At 39.7% G+C, this 7,458-nt stretch overlaps 1 non-coding gene across 1 annotated transcript; it reads right to left on the reverse strand.

The window, feature by feature from the left end:
• Positions 1-3,816: 3,816 nt before the first annotated feature.
• On the reverse strand, positions 3,817-3,923 carry LOC128286323 (small nucleolar RNA R71). Its single transcript, XR_008276866.1, has one exon. It is a non-coding gene; the product is annotated as a small nucleolar RNA R71 (small nucleolar RNA).
• Between the last annotated feature and the right edge of the window lie 3,535 nt (positions 3,924-7,458).

A 7,458-nucleotide genomic window follows, 5' to 3' on the forward strand; every position in this document is an offset into this window, starting at 1 on the left:
GTCTAGGACATGGCATCGGCAACTTATCCCATGTTTGGGGCTTATAGAATATCTAGTAGTATTCCGAAAGGTGTTACGAAAGTGATTTTGATAAGGAAAGTATAATAATGTTGTGAATGGTATAGGTACCTATTTGGTATGCATGAGTAATGAGCTCAAATTAGAGAATGTGACTTGAGTAGACGGTAATGAGTAATTCAATTTTATGCTTATCTTTGAGTTATGAGCATGATGACTAATGGCGAAATTGTTGTTGTATATTTATTTATATGCAACTTACTAAGCTTTATGCTTACTCTCTTTCTTTTCATTTTTCTTTCAGTGCCACTTAATTAGCTCAAAGATCCCTTGAAATTAGAGATATCGATCACACTATCAGCCGTAATACTCAGTATAGTTGGATTTATATGTTTGATTATGGCATGTATATGACTAGACCTTATTAATTTGTGTCCTTGAGAATTGACCAAATGTCTTGGTCTAGAATAGATTCTACTCTTTACATTGATCCTTAAATAAGGGCTTTCATTTTGAGTCTATAAAAGATGCATCTTCATGGTTGAATGAATGTCTATTATGCTTGTTTCGGTATTGGTTGGTTTTGACATGAAAATAGGTACACTAGGGTGGTAAGGAGGCTTGGTAGATAGCCTCATGTTGTCTACACGGGTAGACACATGGGTGTCTGTCCAAGCTGTGTGTGACACACGGTCAGCCCCATGGGCGTGTAAGAAGGCCGTGTGTCCCGTTCACCTAGAAATTTCAAGTCACAATACATGGCAAGGATTACACGGGCAGAGACACGACCGTGTGTCTCAGCCGTGTGGAGGGCACAGCCTAGTACACCGGCGTGTACCATGGTCGTGTGATGCTGACATCAAAAACAGAATACCTAGGTTTTTCTACACGGGCTGCGCCACGGGCGTGTTGAGGCTGTGTGAAAGGACACGAGCAAAGGACACGGGCGTGTGTCCAGGCCGTGTGAAGTCTGCACTTTTTTTATAAAAAGTTGTAAAAAAAAATTAAATTGGCCACACGGATGTAGGACACGGGCGTGTGCCTTATACCCACACGAGCGTGTGGAGCCTTAAGGCATGAAATTTTCTATGTTTTTCTTGAGCCCTCGGGTTGATCCCGAATAACCTTGAATGTATGTTTTGGGCCTCGTAAGCCTAATTAAGGGACAAATTGCTTATGAAATGAAAAGTTTTAAACTGATCAAGATTTTATGGTCTGATTTCCTAAGATTGGTTGAATTTAAGTTCGGTAGCACCTCAAACCCTGTTCCGACGTTGGATACGAGCAAGGGCTGTTACAAGGAGACCATTGAAGGTGTGCTAACTAGATACTGGTCACCATGTTGTAACATGGAGAGCTGGATGTTGTAATATAAAGAGCAAGATAAAAGAATTCAAGACTGCCATTGGTGTCGCAACACAGCCTGAGGATATTGCGACACACCCTTGAAGATGAAGCATACTACCCTCGATGTTTTCTATATATTTTACCACCTTTTTACTTATTAAATATGTTAATCTTAAGTATAAAATAGGTGAATTTTACTTAATTAGTAATACTGGGCTTGAATTTATAAAGTATGTGAAATTCTACTTAATTACATGAGTTTTATACATATTTTATATTATTTCATGTTAATTTATTAATATGTGATGAACGCCAAATTATACATAGTTTTACCCCAAATAATTAGCATATTTATGGATGTTTACTACTAGATTTGTGGATTTTGGTGCTCTTAATCCGGTTATTTCATGTTTTGTACTTAGGAGAGCACCAAAAGTCAAAAGGAGCCAAAAACGAGCTAAAAAGGGACAAAACGGACCAAATCAAGAAGATCACACGGCCTAAGTCTTGCCACACGGGCTACTCACACGTCCGTGTCCTTCGAGGGTGTCAACCAAGGCTCTCACGATTCACACGGCCTGGCCATTAATCCACATAGCCATGTGCAATTTAACGGATCAAACACGACCTGGCAAACACGTCACACGGTCGTGGCACACGGGCGTGTCCCATTTTCAAAGAGTTGTATTTTACACGGAAAAGGGTACTTAGGGAGGAAGAAAGCCAATCCAAAGCCTATATAAACACCCTAAGTATGACCTAGAAAGGGGCCCTCTTCCAGAACTTTTCTGGAATACAGAACCACACGCCAGGAATTACTTGAAGGAAGCCAGATGATCCATCCCAAAAGCTGGTGCTACTCTAAGACTGAAGATCTCTCTTAGAATTCCTTTAGGGGTTTTAGAGTTTTCTTTATGTTTTTTTATTTACATACTTCTGAGATGTACTCTTATCTTATTATGAACTAAACCCCTTAGATACCTAAAGGGGTTGAAACCTATGATGGATCTTGTTATTATTATCTGAACTGTATGATAAATACTTGATTTGTTCTTAATTATGTGTTCTTAATGCTTGAGTTAATATTCCGGTTATTAATTCATGATTTGATGTGCTTATGTAGAGGAGAAAAAGTCTCTGTCTAAGAGTAAATTTGGCATAATTTAGCGGAGTTGATCGAACACCTTGAAATAGGGTTACGAGATTTTTCCGAATTAGGGTGAAACCTAAAATGGGAGTCCATAGAGTGATTTACTGCTTCCCTAGGGGTTTTAATTAAGAAAGAAATTTTGATTAATTCAACTGAGGGTTAGATGTTATTAGTCTCGAAAGGGATAATAACATTGGTTAGGGAGTCTCACGGATCAAGTCAAGTGAATAAATCGTCCGGTTCAGATTCAGATAACAAGTGAATTCTAGGTGGATTCCTCCTTGGGTGTCGTCTTTATCAAATTAATTTTCTTCAAGTCTTTTTCCAACTTTTCTCTTTACTTAGTTTAATTATTTAATTAGTTTAATTAATTAGTTTAATAAACAACCCCTCTCTATTTCTAGGTTAGATAATAAAAAGATAGTTATTACTAGTACTTTTGGTTCCCTTGGGTACGATATCCCGGTCTTGCCATTACTATACTATTGTTCGATAGGTGCGCTTGCCTTTTCATCGTGATAATAGTTAGTCTAGGTTTGATCTTCATTATAAATATTTATTACTTGTTACGAATCACGCGATCAAGTTTTTGCATCGCTGCTGTGGAGTGAAATATTAGGAACGCTAAATTTTTATTACTTTAGCCATTTATTTTTCTTGCAATTTTATTTTATTTTATTATTTATTAATTTACTTTTTTTTTCTCTCTTGGCAGGTTTTTATAGTTTATGACTAGAAGAAACCCGTCGAGACCATTACTTTTTGACGAAGAAATCGATCGTACAATTCGTAAAAATCAAAGAGAAATAAGGCGCAACTTAAGATACACGGAGAATGAGCAAGAAGACAATACTCAACCTCCAACCGACGAGATGGATAAAAACCAAGGCAATCAGCTACCTCATGTAATTGCGGCAAATCAAAATCCTGCTCCACATACTATGTATGATTATGCTAAACCTTTTTTAACAGGAACTGAATCTACCATAGTTAGACCTGCCGTAGCTGCAAATACTTTTTAACTAAAACCTAACACTATTTAGATGATACAACAATTCGTTCGGTTTGATGGTTTGCAGGATGAAGATCCCAACGCTCACTTAGCAAATTTCCTGGAATTTTGTGATACATTCAAAATTAATGGCGTTTCTGATGATGCCATGCGTCTTTGGTTGTTTCCCTTTTCACTAAGAAACAAAGCTAAACAGTGGTTGAGCTCGTTACCACGAGGGTCTATCACTACTTGGGAACAAATGATCGAGAAATTTTTACTAAAATATTTTTTGCCAGCTAAAACGGTTAAATTACGTAATGATATCTTTTCTTTTGTGCAGATGGATTTAGAATCACTTTACGATGCATGGGAGAGATACAAGGACTTACTGAGAAGGTGCCCTCACCATGGGTTACCACTTTGGCTACAAGTACAAACATTCTACAATGGTCTGTATCCCTCAACTCGGCAAATGGTTGACGCAGCTGCTAGCGGAACTATCAATAATAAAACACTGGAAGATGCCTATGAAATTATAGAGGAGATTTCACTGAATAACTATCAGTGGTAAGTTATGAGGATAAAGCCAAAGAAAATAGCTGGCGTTTATGACATCGATTCGGTCACCATGCTCTCTAATCAGGTAGAACTTCTCAATAAAAAGATTGACGGTTTACTTGGTTCTACGAAGGTACATCCAGTAATGAGGTGTGACTCAAGTGGAGGAGGTGTGCATACAGAATACGAATCCTTCAATCCTACAACTGAAGAAGAACAAGTCAACTATATGGGTAACAATAATTTCCGATCTCAAAATAACCCATACAGTAATACTTATAATGCAGGTTGGAGGAACTACCCAAATTTCTCCTGGGGTGGTCAAGGGAATCAAAAGCCACAAAATCCTCAGGGTTTTCAACAGCCACCTTATCAATAAGAGAAGAAACCAAACCTTGAAGAGATGCTTTCTAAATTCATCTCGGTGTCAGAAACCCGTTTCCAAAATACTGAGACAGCACTTAAGAATCAACAAGCATCAATCCAAGGGCTCGAAACTCAGATAGGCCAGCTATCCAAACTAATCTCCGAACGACCACAAGGTAGCTTACCCAGTAATACTGAACCTAATCCGAGGGAATACCTTAATGCAATTAGTACTCAAGATAAGGAAGGATTCATTGCACCTGAGCCAGAATTACAGCAAGACAACGCGATAAACAAAGGTCGAGAAGAGCTAAACGACGATGATCCTAAACAAGTAAGTACGTATTATGAACCTCGTGCACCATATCCTAAAGCGATGGCAAAAGACAGAACAGAAGTACAATTCGGTAAGTTTGTCAAACTCTTAAAAAAATTACATATTAACTTACCATATATTGAAGTTCTTTCGCAGATGCCCAACTCAGCAAAATTCTTAAAGGAACTTCTGACAATAAAAGAAAATTAGACGCTACATTGCATGTGGAACTCAATGCAGTCTGCTTAGCTATTGTAAAGAATAAGCTACCTAACAAATTGAAAGATCCACGAAGTTTTACAATTCTTTGCTTAATTGGTAGTTTATCTGTGAATAATGTTTTAGCTGATCTAGGGGCAAGTATAAATGTTATGCCATATAAAATGTTTAAAAGACTAGGTCTTGGTCAACCCAAACAGACTAGGATGAGCATACAATTGGCTGACAAAATAGTTAGATTTCCTAAGGGTATTATTGAAGATGTTCTTGTTAAAATTGATAAATTTATTTACCCAGTAGACTTTGTCATCTTGGATGTGGATGAGGATAACGAGGTACCTTTAATTTTAGGACGACCCTTTTTAGCAACTGCCAAAATGATTATTAATGTAGGCACAGGAGAGCTAACACTTCGTGCAGGTGACGATGCAGTAACACTCCAAGCACGCGACTCAGTCAAAACCTCTAAAACTCAAGATAATGCTATAAAACCTGTCGATGATAAAACTAATATTCAATTGTCCTTGCAGGAACCTCTACAAACCAAGACAACGGAGACAATGCACTATTATCATGTAGAGAACAAAGACACCCATGCAGAACGAAGGCTTCAAATAGAAGAGCTAGATGAATGGCCAGCACATAAATCGAGAACACATAATAAACAAAAATTACACCAGAATGAGTTCGATACCTCCCCAAATTTACTTAAGGCTGGAGATAAAGTCTTACTAGATGCCGCAGACCCTCACATTGTTAAGACCAACCCAAATGAAGAAACCCCTTTTACGGTACTTAGTATTTTCCCATTCGGTACGGTCGAGGTTCGCGGTGGTAGAGGAATTGGATCGGAAAAAAGAGGGATTCTAGTTCCCCAAGTTCGGCACTTTTAAGGTAAACAATACCTATCTAAAACATTATTTTGTCAAGGCTAATAACAGGAACGAGGAGTATGAACTCCTCAAACCACCCTGACCATCCACTAGATAGGTAAGTCAAGCTTAGATTATAAATAAGCGCTTCTCAGGAGGCAACCTGAGCACTAACATATTTTTATTTCTTATTTCTAACACTTTAAATAATTAAATTTATCTTTGAATTGCAACGTTTTCAGAACACACGGCCAGGGACACAGGTGTGCCTAAAGCCGTGGCAAACCAGGGGAAGAGACACGGCCGTGCGATACGGCCGTGTGAAAGCAAGACATTATTTCCCTAAAACACGGGATACGATAAATCCCCACGGCCGTGTGACATGGCCATGGGTGAACTTCATAGGTGATCACGGGCGTACGAATGAACAACCACAGGCGTGCCAAGGGCAAGGCTCGATTTTGTTTCTTTGACACGGGCGTGTGACACTCCCGTGCCATTAAGCCGTGGACAACAGTACACAGGCGTGGTACCCTAACACATAGGCATGGGAGAAGTGAACAAAGCTAGGCACGACCGTGCGACTTGGCCGTGTGCCACACACGCCCAAGACACACAGGCGTGGGATAGTTGCCGGGCATGACCTAAATCAAAAAATTCGAAAAACACGGGCTCACCCTCAAAGTACACGGGAGTGGCCTTAGGCCGTGTGACCCTCCCCTATATAAGCAAACCACTGTTCATCTTCTTCTTCCTTTCAAAACCCTAGCCGACATCTACCCTTCCCCACTCCCTAATCCTTATTCCGGCCACCATTCCCCAGATTCTCACTTCCCTAACCCCCAAACCACCCTCAAATCCAGTTCCCTTACATTAATCCCCACTTTCCCCTCTCTATACCCTCCATTGTTTCCTCCACACGGCTATACCCCCATGTCACATGCCCGTGCACCACCCTACCGCAGCCTTTGGTTCACTTTCTCAACCTTGTTTGTTTAATTTGTGTTGCTGCATTAGTATTCTACATATTCTACATAGATATTGTTAATATTTTCCAATTTGTTCTAATTATGTTAGGAATTTGCTTTAGTATTTTCTATGTTTGAATTGTTAGCATATGCTAGTTTTAAGCCTCTTGCTTCTTTACTGATGCATCTTGGATTCTATCAATGCTCATACATTTTTAGGTACATTATGTCATCATCGAGAGGCAAGAAGGCCGCGGTCCCATCCTCAAAGAGACGTAGGGGACCAAGTTCTTCCTCGGTACGTGCTACAGCTGAAGTTCGGCACCCATTCCTTGAATTTCAGCAAGCTTCGCAGGAGGAGCTATTTCAGATACTACGAGTACGACCCCTCACTACAGGTCACTACATCGATTAGGCTGCCGTAGAGTAAGTCCAGCTAGCTGATGCCATCCACGCCCTCCTGTCCATAGACCCATGGGAATGGTTCTTCCCTATCATCGAAGACACTTATTTAGAGATAAATTTAGAATTATGCTCTACTTTTCATTTACAGGTGGTGATGACGAACAATGACGACCCCGGTACCTTTCACTTCTGATTAGGCGGTCTAGTTCGCGCGATGAGTGTCCCAGAGTTTAAAGTCACTTTGG

The sequence above is a fragment of the Gossypium arboreum genome, chromosome 12 (assembly GCF_025698485.1).
Source record: "Gossypium arboreum isolate Shixiya-1 chromosome 12, ASM2569848v2, whole genome shotgun sequence".
In the NCBI taxonomy this organism is placed as follows: Eukaryota; Viridiplantae; Streptophyta; class Magnoliopsida; order Malvales; family Malvaceae; genus Gossypium; species Gossypium arboreum.